The 13,414-nt window shown below is 40.3% G+C and overlaps 1 protein-coding gene across 3 annotated transcripts in view; it reads right to left on the bottom strand.

Moving 5' to 3' along the window:
* TET2 (tet methylcytosine dioxygenase 2) overlaps window positions 1-11,305 on the bottom strand; it is a 146,779-nt gene extending 135,474 nt beyond the window's left edge. For all 3 annotated transcript variants that reach the window (XR_013959625.1, XM_080651220.1, XM_080651221.1), the window contains exon 1: window positions 10,984-11,305. The gene's annotated coding sequence lies outside the window, so the exon portion shown is untranslated. The remainder of the gene's footprint in view (window positions 1-10,983) is intronic.
* Window positions 11,306-13,414: the final 2,109 nt, after the last annotated feature.

The raw sequence follows: 13,414 nt of genomic DNA on the forward strand, positions 1-13,414 counted from the left end.
TGACTCCTCTGCTCACAGAGACACAAAGCCCTGTACTCTCTCAGCTGTTACATAAGAGTCTCTGGAATTCTAGGATGGTGTTTGTAAATAGCGCTGCCATGCTCTGCGGACCCACGTGTCAAATGCTGTTGTGACCGCATGTAATCAGAAGGCGAGGAAAAAAAAAAATCAACCAACTCCAAAGAGAAACCTCTCATTTTTCACTCTCATTTTATGAACTACCAGATACTTTATTTGCAGAAATGATTTCTTGTTCTGTTATGAAGTATGCAGTAAAACAAACAAAAAGCTAATAATTATCCAAACTAATTAGAGAGTGTCTAAAAGCAATCCTTCTCATGCAAAAATCATGAAAGTTTATAAAATTGCTGAATTTTATAGCTAGTGGCAAATATAAAAATTCTATAACTTCAAAGTAAGAGACTTCAAACAAAAATGGAAGAAGTGCTGAAAGAAGTAACAGATTAAAAAGTAAATTAATAGGAACAAGACAGTCATTAGGGTATGATATCACTGCATTATTTTCAGGTTCTGGTGCTTTACTGTGGAAGCAGCACAACTAATAATTAAGGCAATTTTAATGGGCGTCCTAGTTTCTTAATGCAGACAGGGAAAAAAAACACGAGGAAAATAACTCACAGATAGATCATGTTGTACCCTCTGCTCACTATCATTATTTAAGCCCATTTTCTTCTATATTGAAAGACAAAAAATATATACCAATTTGAGGAAACTATAATAAAAAAACCATCTTGAGAATTGAGTGAATAGTCCCCATTAAAGTATAATCTGGACACAGAAACTAGATTTAATATTCCATCAAGAAATTAAGTGACTTGGTAAGGCAGGTTATAGCAACAGCTAATTAGACATGACAACAGAAATTAAAATTATTATTACTTTGCCACATCCACAAAACTATGAAATTCTCTAAATCATAAAAGTAGCAAATAAAAATATCAATATTATCTATGGCATGCCTGAATGGGAGATCTCTTGTTTCTGTGCCTGATCACAGATGATTCTGCTCTCTAATGAGAGCAGTCCACCAGCAAAAACTCACAGCCCTATGGTTTTCTTTTGAATATATTGTGTTATAGAATAGTAAGAAGCCAGAACAAGTGGAATGGGGAAACTAAGATAAGACAGCTAAACAGCAGTTTGCAGCCACCTAGTAAATCCTATGTTCCCTAATCCAAGGACTCTTAGGAGTAAATGGTTTGCACCCTCGCTGGTTTGGCTCAGTGGACAGAACGTCGCCTGCGGACTGAAGGGTACCAGGTTCCATTCTGGTCGGGGGGCACGTGCCTGGGTTGCGGACTCGATCCCCGATCGATCAATGATTCTCTCTCATCATTAGTGTTTCTATCTCTCTCTCCTCCTTCCTCTCTGAAATCAATAAAAATATATTTTTAAAAAAGAGTAAATGGTTTGCACTGCTCCCCAACCAGAGGGTAAATAGCTTAAATCACCCTACTCAGGGAGACAGATAACAGAAATACAATTAAGTGCCATTTGACAACCACACCCAAACACAGTCAAATAAAAAGACTAAATATCATCGTGGCACATCAGATTAAGCTGATGAATATTCTATTAATCCGCCCCTAAGACTTCCCCTAAACACCCAAAATGAAGGTCCAAATGGACACTTTCTCCAGGGAGCATGCCTGTACCATTCCCTTCCCCTTAACTTCCCCCACAGGCACGTGTCCCCTAACCTCTAAGGCACCCCATGAAACTTGCAACCAGGGGAGCAATGGACAGCAGCATCTCATCTCCGGCTAACCCTCTGAACTTACCTCCAAGGCCCCCTTTTCTCTGACTTCCCTGTGAGCCAAAGCAGCCCAGCCTAAGTATATTTTTTCCTGTGGTCAATAAATTCTTGCTTTTTTACACTTTGTCTCTTGATCGAAATATTTTCTTCAAGAAGACAAGAACCGAGGTCTCCTCCTCTCACCGGTAACAATTGTACTTTCTGTAGTAATTATTTATAAAAAATAAAGCCAGAAATATAAATAACAAATCAAAATATTCCATTTCCTATATATCTAATTTGTTTTAAAAAATTATAATTTTAGAAGTGCATTTAAAAAGCAAAGATGGAGTACTACACTCAAAGCCAGTGAGCTCCTTTTTGAATATTGTGGAGATACTTGTATAAAAACCTACTGTCAGCCCAGCTATGTGTGGCTCAGCGGCTGAGTGATGACCCAGGAACCAAAGATCACCACTTCAATCCTCTCTCATCATTGATGTTTCTATTTCTCTCTCCTCCTCCTTTCCTCTCTGAAATAAATAAAAATATATTAAATTAAAAAAACACCTCCCTATTGCCAGTTGAGGTGGTTCACAAAGTGTTAAAAGAAACAAGAATGGGTAAATACAAGTAGGCTATTCATTTCTCCCATAAGGAGAACCAGACCTATAGTCTACCTATTGCTTTCCACAATAATCAGTACATCAACTTCTTGATGGGTTAGAGGTTCTAACATGAGTGTCTATGCCTGTCACGAATATATAACAAACCTACAAGTGTCATAATCATATTCTTCAAAAAGTCAAATTCTGGGTAATTTCCACAGCTCTTTCTTGAAAAAGTAATGATCACAGCAATTGTACGAAGCCAAGGCATTTCCTTGAGTAGAATAACAAGCATACATTATTAAAGTGATATGCTTCCATATCATTTAATCTCCCCCACCTCAGTTATCACTCATGTCCCCAAGCTATGGGACCCAATTGGCAGCAATCCAACATTCTCATCAGAAAAAGGGAGATAAGCATTGCTCAACAAGAAGAATGTCTGGTATCTAGAATTACATAAAGTTAGAAATTCAAATAAACCAACCCCGAGTATCAGTCACCCTGTGTCCTAATTTCATAGGCACTAGTCCTAAAAATCTGCACTCATTTTAGCATCAATAAATCTGTAAAAAAATAATAAGTAATTCGCAAAAAAAGTCTGTAAAAATTGTTGGTGTTTGTAAAGACTATGGCTACATGTAGCAAACCATGGAGAGCATCAACATTCTGACCCTAACTTTTAAAAAAATATATATTTTTATTAATTTCAGAGAAGAAGGAAGAGGGAGAGAGAGAAACAACAAGGATTAGAGAGAATAATTTATCAGCTATCAGCTGCCTCCTGCACGCCCCTTACAGGGGATCAAGCCCACAACCCAGGCATGTGCCCTTGACTGGAATTGAACCTGGGACCCTGGGACCCTTCAGTTCTTAAGCTGATGCTCTATCCACTGAGCCAAACCAGGTAGTATATATATATATGTGTGTGTGTGTGTGTGTGTGTGTGTGTGTGTGTGTGTGTGTGTGTCTTTATTGATTTCAGAGAGGAAGGGAGAGGGAAAGAGAGATAGAAACTTCAATGAGAGAATCATTGATTGGCTGCCTCCTGCACGCCCCCTACTGGGAATCAAGTAGGCAATCTGGGCAAGTGCCCTGACCAGACATCAATCCTTAACCTCCTGGTTCATAGGTCACCGATGCTCAGTCACTGAGCCACAACGGCTGGGCCTGACCCTAACTTTTTTTTACTTTGTCTTGACATCGCAAAGACTGCTGCAGAGCAATTTCTTTCTCAACCCTATTTTACATCTATAATGTACTACACTATCACTACACAGAAACAAAATTCTTTGCTTAAACCCAATAAAATATTTTGTCATTTTAATTTAAAAAATGGATAGATGATAATAAGTGGAGAATATAAACAGTTAAGATCAAAATTTAGAAGTCAGCTCTATGTATCTTCCAGTGCCCTTCTGTTTTCACATAGACAAGAAATGTTAATGCAAAAAAAAAAATCACCTAGATTTGTCCTTGTTTCTAGATTAAACTACATACGTGGCAGCAGTATAAAGAATGGCAACTTTGCCCTGACTGGTTAGGCTCAGTGGATAGAGGGTTGGCCTGCGGACTGAAGGGTCCTGGGTTTGATTCCGGTCCAGGGCACATGCCCTGGTTGTGGGCTCAATCCCCAGTGTGGGGCATATAGGAGTCAGCTAATCAATGATTCTCTCTCATCATTGATGTTTCTCTCACTCTCGCTCTCTCTCCCTCTCTGAAATCAATAAAAATATATTTTAAAAAAAGAATGGCAACTTTTATAGACATTCCTTTCAACATTTGGATTATATCTCCTGAATTAATTGGAAAATTCCTAAGTAATTGAATATATTTGAGAAAGGTTCTTGCAATTACATATTAAGCCCTTTTCCCCTAGTCACCTAACCCAGTGGTCGGCAAACTGCAGCTCGCGAGCCACATGCGGCTTGCGAGCTGCAGTTTGCCGACTACTGACCTATCACCTGTCAAATGAATCATCTCAGAGAAATACTAAAGGCTCCTATTTGCCACTAAACACAATAGTAAACTTTTGTGTAATTAGGTATCCTTCTCATCCATGAGAGAAAGGCAACTACTTAGAACTGACCAGCATCCTATTTCTAGAAAAATATGCTTAGCCTCATATAGTTACATTCAAACTACCTACATTTCTTTGCATGAGACATGAGATACTGTCTGAAAGCCACATATCTGTCAATGGTATGCATTTATATAACAACTTTATTGGTATCATTAAAATAAAATTCACTTTTAAAGTAGACAATACAGTTTTCTAGAGTTGTGCAATCAATACTATCTAGCTATAGAACACTTCATCACCCCTAAAAGATACCCCATATTGATTAGCAGTCAGTCCTCCTTTCCCCTATTCCAAGCCCCTAGCAATGACTAATCTACCTTTGCTCTCTTTAAATTTGTCTATTTTGGATATTTCATATCAGTGGAATCATACTATATGTGGCCTTTTCTCACTACTTTCAAGGCTCACCTATGTTATGGCATATCTCAGTAATTCATTCCTTTTTATTGCTCAATAATATCTCATTGAGTGAATACATCAGAGTTTATGTATTTATGAGTTGATGGACAATAATTTTTGATAATTATTAATATTGCTGTTAGGAATATTCAAATAGAATTTTTTGCATAGACAACTGCATGCATTTTAAGTCTCCTTTTATGACTTCCCCTATATAGCCTACGTTACAGCTACACTTTTATTAATAATGAGGTAGTACAGCACAGTGGCTGAAAAACTGTATAGAGACAGGCTGCCTAAAACAAAATCTTAGGTAAGCCATCTACTGGTTGTATGAACTTGGGCAAATTATTTAACCTAATTGTGCTTCAGTTTTCTCACCTGAGATGAGGATAATAATAACACCTATCTCTAGATTTGTGATGAGACTCAAATAATATAACTTAAAATATCATAAATAATTAACACAACTTAAAATATTTTGAACACAAAGACATTTTATGCAAAAAAAATACATTCAAGCAAACAAACATATTCTGAGGCACATTTTGATAAGGCATGGTAGCACAATCACATAATTGATGGAATAGATCTGTGTTAAACTTTTCTGTTTCAGGAAAAAAGTTTAAAAACACCTGACCATGTGGTAAAATGGTATAGAATTAATATACACATACACACATGTACAAGTTAAAGCTGGGGAAATCTGAATAAGATTGGGAAACTATATCAATGTCAGTATCCTGGTTGTGATATTATAGTACAGTTTTGCAAAATGTTATCACTGGAAGAAATTAAAGCAGAAAGCACATGCCCAATTAGTATTATTTCATACAATTCCATATGAATCTACAAATATCTCAACAAAAAATGTAAGTAATGTAATCCCAATATTAATTTATTAAAAGTCATTAAACTGTATGCAGACAGTGGATGAATTTTATGAGACAATCACCATAACCTTCAGAAGTTCTAGTTAGGGAAAAAACACCATCATTACTACCATTATCACCATCACCAAGATCTTTTACACTATTTTTCTCTTATGATTGAGAATCCTTACACATTTTCTAATTAAATAATATTATATTTTGCTGGTTCTATGTCATTCATTAAATTTTTCCTCAGTATTTATTGAGATGCAATAGACATATAACATTGTGTAAGTTTAAGGTGTGCACTATAATGATTTGATATGTGATATATATATATACACACACACACACACTAGAGGCCCAATGCATAAAATTCATGCAAGGGGCTCAGCCCTCACAGCCCATGTTCGGAAGGTTGTCCCGAAGGTCGTTCCAGAAGGTCTTTCTGCCACCCGATCTAATTAGCATATTAGCTATTTATTATATAGGATATATATATATATATATGAAAATGATTACCACAATAAAGTTAGTTAATATATCCATCACCTCACAGTTACAATTTGTGTGTATGTGTATGGTGAGACCTTTTTAAGATCTATTCTCTAGCAAGTTTTAAATATACAATACTGTATTGTTAACTATAGTGACCATGCTATACATTATATCCCAGAACCTATTCATCTTAGAAATGGAAGTTTGTACTCTTTGATCAACTTTATACCACTCCCACTCCCCTCCCATTCATTAAAATCTTGACTGAGTAGGATACCATTAGGTTCTATTAGGGAATGAAAAGACACAGAAATCAGATTTAATATTCTATCTCAATAGATGCAAATCTATTTTAAAAGAAACACTTATAGCATTTTTAGTGAAGCAGCCAGTTCACTGTATTTCCTAACCTTTCCTTTAAAAACACTTCATCCCAGTTTATTCATCTCTTAATTGAATTTTCAGATTATTTTGAGCTTAATTTCAAGTCAGTTTGAGTAACAACCCTTAGTAAGTATAAAATATTGAGTTCTAAATTCTTAGGACTGCAGATAAGTTGACATCACTGGATTTATTTTTAAACAAAATATTGAAAACCCATGTACTATCTATTTCTACTTCTTAAAGCCTGGCACATTTAACTGAATTTCATGACAAGTGGAGAAAGCATACATCAAAGCTGATAAAATTTTCTCTTTTGGAATGGGCAACCAAAATGCATTTTATTGAGAAAAGATTATGTATCTATTTTAAGTCAGTGATTTTCAGCAACGTACAATGTAGGATCAGCATAATGCTAGAAATCAGTACACAGATACAATTATTTTGGGCTTGTAGTTACAATGATTCAAGTGCCCACTTTACCCTCTCCCCTTCTGGAAGTCTTCTCTCCTACAATACACCAAACCAGCAAATATACTGGATAACCTCCTGAAACAATGTCACAGTATTCACTGGGCTTTCGCAGTGAGTCAAAATAGAAATTGGAGATATAGACCAAGGAAATACTGTATATTTGGCAAAAGCATTTGTAGTTTTGTTCTTCAACAAAGTTTCCAAGATTATCACCAGCTCTACTTGGCAACCTGAGTCTCCCACAGTAAACACTCCCATTTTAAAGTTGGCGTGTGAGATAGCTTCCCGCTCCTGGCTTTGGTGCCATTACTACTCTTAAGAACTAATGTGCAATGGTGGCATAATAGTGGAGAAAAATGTTATTTTGATGAACCAACCAACCAACCCTGTCCGCTGTCCAGAGTGTTAGCCTGTCCTCCTGATAGGAAACAATTACAGTACAACAATCTATGTGGTTGTTTATAAAACAAAGAAAACCCCCTCTACTAATTTGAGATGCTAGGTAAGACTATTAAATTCTATTAATCAGCAACAGTTGAACTTGTAGTAGAAGCAGTTAGAGCATAAAAAAAGCAGAACTAATATTTCTAAGTTCTGGACATTCTAAAATGTCAAACATCTATAGCTTTTGAAGACATTTTATTTCAAGGCAATTTCGTAAGAACTCATAAGAATTTACCAATTTAGATTTGGGGCAGGAAGCAAAATAGAGTTCCTGCCCAAGGTGTGTCTGTGAATGAATCATAAGAAGGGCTTTGTAATGAGGTCAGCAAGTAAGGAAATACATTTCAATGGTGACATTTGGCTCACAACATTGTGTATGGGTGGAGCCTTGGAGAGATTGATAGAGAAATTCTAACTTCAGCAAGTGAAACCAAAACATTAACTCCAGTTTTTATTACCTAATGCAAGTCCAGTGCCCAAACAGGACTTTGGAAGTCTGTCATAACAAGTCCTCAGCAGGTGCATTTCACTTGTTCAGGAAGTGATGTTGACCTGCCTATGTCTAGGCCCTTGTGCCACTGCATCAAAATCAGAGCAATCCCTCTGGCTCCTGGCATACACCAGCACAATGCCAGATCTAATTAAAGCATTACATTTGGTAAATGTGTAAATTTAAACAAAGCAAGGGGCGTCCCTCATTCTGAGGTAATTTCTCATTAACCATTAGTTCAGGAAAAAGAATAATTGAAACAATATTGTAATTTAAGAAAAACTGTCTATCTTGTGGTTGTCCGCTATCACTTCCCTAAAATTCAATTACCCAAGACAGTTCTGTCTCTGACATTTTTGGATCCAGGTGGTACTAACTCTCACAAATATGGTAAATGAAAAACTGAGATTATGCTTTTTATTATATATTTTTCATACTGATTCAAGTAATTTGTCTTTTCTAATATATGAAAAGGTGGTACTTGTGTTCAGATTGTCAATTATATGCACATCTCCGTATAATCATTGAAGCTCTCATAAAATATTAATTAGTAGCTATTTTCAGCATGCAAATAAGATGCACAAAATAACAAAAAAAAAGTCTAAATTTGATAATAGAAAAGAACAAGCCTTCATGGTCATAATCAAAATTATTAACCAAAATTAGGTAGTGTTATTTATCAATGTGAGTGGAAAATACTATATCTGTTATCATTTGAATAGCTTGAAAACAGTATAAACCACAACATTTGAAGAAAAGTCCCACAAAAGTAGTTAGATGCTAGTCTGTTAGCAAAGGAAATTATTTATTTTTAATTCTGAATTGCTGAAATAATTAACCATAGTTTTCTCATCAAACAGTAAGCATTTATGCTAAATTCCTGTGTTCTTTCTTTAATGTTTTATGAGAAATAACTAACCAAATGAGCTATTTCTATTCCACAGAGATGAGTAATACTTCTCCCTTGTTCATGTGAAATAACCTCTAGTATCAGAGATGCAAGTACACTTAACTGCTTTTTCAGAGATCAAAATATAAAGAGTTACAAAGTGAACTACTGAGGACAAATGGTTTTAGAAATCTTATTTATGGAGTAATGTCTACTATTGTGCTTTTTCTTCTGTCCATCTTTTAATCATATACATGTCTTACAAACTTAAGTTTGACTTTCCAATCCTTCACTAACACTAAGAAGATCAATATTTACTATGTTGAGAGTCATATTCTATTTCAAACCTATTATGAAACACACATACAAACATGTAAAAGACTATAACTCCCCACCAGAATTTCAAAGTGTCCATTACAATGCAAATCATGTTTTCATTAGTCAGGCAATAATATTCACAACCTTAAACCAAACGAAATTCATATCTTCTCCTTACACATCTCAACTTCCCCTAAGATACAACCTGACTCTTATGATAGCTCATTTGTTGATGATTATTTTTGGATTTGGACCTGGCATTATTAACCCTGATTGAAGAGGGAAAATTACAATATGTGACTTGAGATTTTAAATTCATATATGTACCCAAGACAAACACATGTCAAAACATTTCACTAAATTTTAAGCAAACAACTGGAAAATAATAACTCTTCTTTCAGTTCCTGCACACGAGATGAAGAGGGTGGAAATCAACTCAATGCAATTAAAAGTATGTCATGACGGCAACTGCCTGCAAATAACTAACCTTCCCGGGAGTCTAGCCAGGCCACACTTTATTTTGCCATAGGTAGAAAACTCTCCATAGAAACTCTGTTAGCTTACTAACACTAGACAAGCAGCCCCAGTGAAGAGATCAAGATTCGGCTCGTGTGTGTGTGTGTGTGTGTGTGTGTGTGTGTGTGTGTGTGTGTGGTGGTGGTGGTGGAGGAGGAGGAGGAGGAGGAGGAGGAGAAGGGGAGGAAGAGAAAAGCCCATACAGAAAGGCAGAGAGATAAAAGACCCAAGGAAAGAGAGCAGCCCGGAGAAAAGGAGAAATGTGGACGGGACTGTTAAAAAATCTGCTCTCGACTTCCCTGTTTCTCTGCTGGGATTGGGTTTCGTTTCTTTAGGCGCCCCTGACCTTGCAGTCTCCCACCTCCGCGCTCCCCCTCCCGGCCGCCCCCTCCCCGGGCCTGCGCCTGCCTTTGTGTCTGCCTGTCACTTACCGGGGAGCCCGACGAAGCGGATTCGGGAGAAGCACAAAGCCAGGGCGCAGATCTGCACACAAATTCTCTCACACACATCCCCCGGGCTGCAGGGCACAGCCCGTCGCAGAGCTGGTGTGTCTGGAGAAAGTGGGTGCTGGTCTTGTTGGGGGGACCACAGAAACTATTCTTTCCTCTCTCACTCGGCGCCACTCACACATCGCGCGGACTTCAGGGGGGGAAAAACAAAACCCCACTTGGCGTACTCCAGGTTCACTCCCTGTGACATTCGCCCATGCGCCCCCCCAAAAAGGGGACACGGGGTAGAAGAGGCGAATGCAGACCCAGACCCAGACCCGGAGCGACAGCCGATAAAAGGGTCGAAAACCGCGGTCCGGTGCTTCCCGGGGTGGATCGGGACAGACCGGGGACTCCTCGCACTCACCCGAGGGAAGGGGGGTGGGAGGGCTAGAAGGAAACGTAGTGGCCCCCAAAGCTGAACTATTTGAGAAAGGAGAGCCAAGAAAAACCACTTTCCTGAGGATAAAAGGCCGGGAAAGCGGCTGCTCGGAGTCACAAAGGTAACTTTTCCGGGTCCGGAGTGGCCCAGCCACAGCAGGAGCGCGGAGAGGACACAGAACTATAGGTTTAAAGGGGGCGGAGGGGAATTAAAACTATATTTGTCAGCCATGTTGAAGAGGCTCCAGTAATTTGTGAAGCTTCCCTCTTCCCTCTTGGTATTTGTGGGTGACACTGCAGGGTGGGCGCCCCCGTCCCCGGGAGCCCGAGAGAAAGCGAACGGGGGAGGGCAGGGGGGGTTCGCGGCAAAAGGCGAGCGCTCTGACCTCGTTCTCGTCGCGCAGCCCCGGAGCAAGGCAGCAGTCGCGGTCGGGTCTCCTTTCTAACAAATCCTAAAGGGCAGCCATCTTGCTTCCTTCTGCTCCTCTACGAAAGCAGCCTAGCCTCCGCATCAATATTCATAAGGCAGTTTGACGTCTGTTCTCATCACTCGGCGGGGCTGGCGTCTCGGGGCGGCCGCGCCGAGGGGGCGGACGTGACTCGCATGCCAGCCGGGCCTGGCCGCGCGGCGCTCGCGGGGAGGCGGCGGCCGCCCAGCTCTCCTCCTCCGCCGCCGCTCCAGCGCCGCCGCCGGTCTCCTCCTCCTCCTCCTCCTCCTCCTCCTTCTCCTCCTCCTCCTCCTCCTCCTCCTCCCCTGCCCGGATTCCGCCTCCTCGGCCCGGCCTCCGCCGCCGCCCTGGGGCCCGCTGCCCCCGCTCCTAAGAAGTCACACCCGAGCCGGGGCGCACGCACCGAGGCCGCGGCACCCGGGGCCGGACACTGGGGCGCGCGGTCCTGGCCGGGTGATCCTCGCGCAGGGCAGCGAGCGGAGCGGGGGGAGCAGGGCGCGGGGGAAGGTCCAGCCCCCGGAGCCGAGGCCAGACCCGGGGCACCCAGGGACGCGGGGACGCGACTCCACCCCGAGTGAAGGCGCGGGGCCGACGCGCAGGGGGAGGTGGCGTGGGTGCCTGGCACCAGGATGCGAGACCTCAGGTTAACCTTTTAAACTTTTTGTTGTTACCCCTGAGAGGTATCTGTGCACCCCACGGCCCCACGCGCGCGGGCACCAAAGCACACGCTCCGCGCTCACTCACCTCATCCCGCAAAGGCCCGCACCCTCGTCCCCTGGCAGGTCCTGGGGCCACCGCCTCCCCCCGGTTTGGGCATCCTCTCTCCGCTGTCACTTTAATCTCGCCGAGCAGAAGCACTCCCCAGTTTCGCTGAGGCCATGCCCTTCTTGCACTCAGGGCCTGTAGTTCTAAGACTCGACAAATTGGGGAACTGGCGGAGTCCCGCCGCTCCCCGCCCGGCCCACCTTCTGTTTACTTTGCCACGTGGGCTGGGAAGGACCGGGATTCTCCCAGATCCAAGAGGAATTTCTCAGTGACTACTTCTCGCTAGATTCAGTCACAAGAAATAAGCCTGTACCTTCGAATGCTTACGTTTTCTCCCATAAAAGCCTCTATTGTTAAAAAATTTTTTTTTCCCCATCCGTTTAGTTAAGTAACAAGAAATCGACCCATAAAGGACAAAATTCCAAATGACGGGCGCTCGATTTTCCCTGACGTTCAGGACTGGATAACTATGCCGATCCATTGAAAGTTTTTCTTTTCCGTTGCCAAGTAGTTTTACTTCTCTTTTTAATGTTCCTTTTTCTAATCATAATTTTTACTTAAAAATGAGATAAAGAACAAAGCCCATATGAATGATTTCGAATAGTTTTTGAGATTTTCCCTCTATCTGAAAGAAATTCTCGCGTTTCTGACATTCAAGTTTTAAACACATATTTGGGCACATCATTTATAGGGTCGCTACATTGTGACCCTCTTAAATCAACACAGGTTATTTCGCGTATCCCATTTTTTTTGTGTGTGTGTATCTGTAATTTCTTTTCAGGTAGTCTTTTGCTAATTTTATGAAATCGGAATATTTTCTCTTTGGGAAAAAAGTTTAAAAAGGGAACTCTTTCTATGTGTCACATTGTTACTAAGAAGAATGTTTGAAGTGTGTTTAGTGAAACATTGTTTATTCCATTTTGAGACAAAGTTGACTCAGATTTCTGATTTTTCATAGGCACAGCAAAATTGTTCATATTCTCCTAAGCATTTCATTCTGTGAAAATGAATTTCCGTCTTTTTTAACTGTACACTAATATGTCATCAGAGTCTTGGCAATTGCTAATGGACTTTAAGCTGTTTGGGAGATTTCTTGGATTTGTTTTTCAAGCCCAAAAAGTAAAATTTTCTAAAGATTATGATATACATTTATGAAGTACACAGTACAGAATTGTTTAAAATAAATAAATAAAAAGCATGGGTTTGGGAGCTCAACAGACCTAGTGAATCTTGCCTCTATTCCTTACTAAATGTGTGACCTTGAGCATGGTACTTACCAGAACTCTCTGTGTATCAGTTTTCTCACCTGCTACACACCCTCTAAAACAACAAGGTGAGGATAAAATAAAACACTAGTGTGGGAAGAGATTAACCAAAGAATTTGTATGCATATTTGCATAACCCATGGACACAGACAATAGCATGGTGAAGGCCTGGGGTGGGTGTGGGCTAGAAGGGGTCAATGGGGAAAAAAGAGGTACATCTGTAATACTTTCAACAATAAAGATTAAAAAATAAACTTAAAACATAAATGCCCAGGTAGTTATTACTATTAGCAATCATACGCCATCTTCTTCTTGGAGTTTTTCCTTGATTAACTAGA

The sequence above is a fragment of the Plecotus auritus genome (genome assembly GCF_963455305.1).
Source record: "Plecotus auritus genome assembly, chromosome: 1".
Classification (NCBI taxonomy): domain Eukaryota; kingdom Metazoa; phylum Chordata; class Mammalia; order Chiroptera; family Vespertilionidae; genus Plecotus; species Plecotus auritus.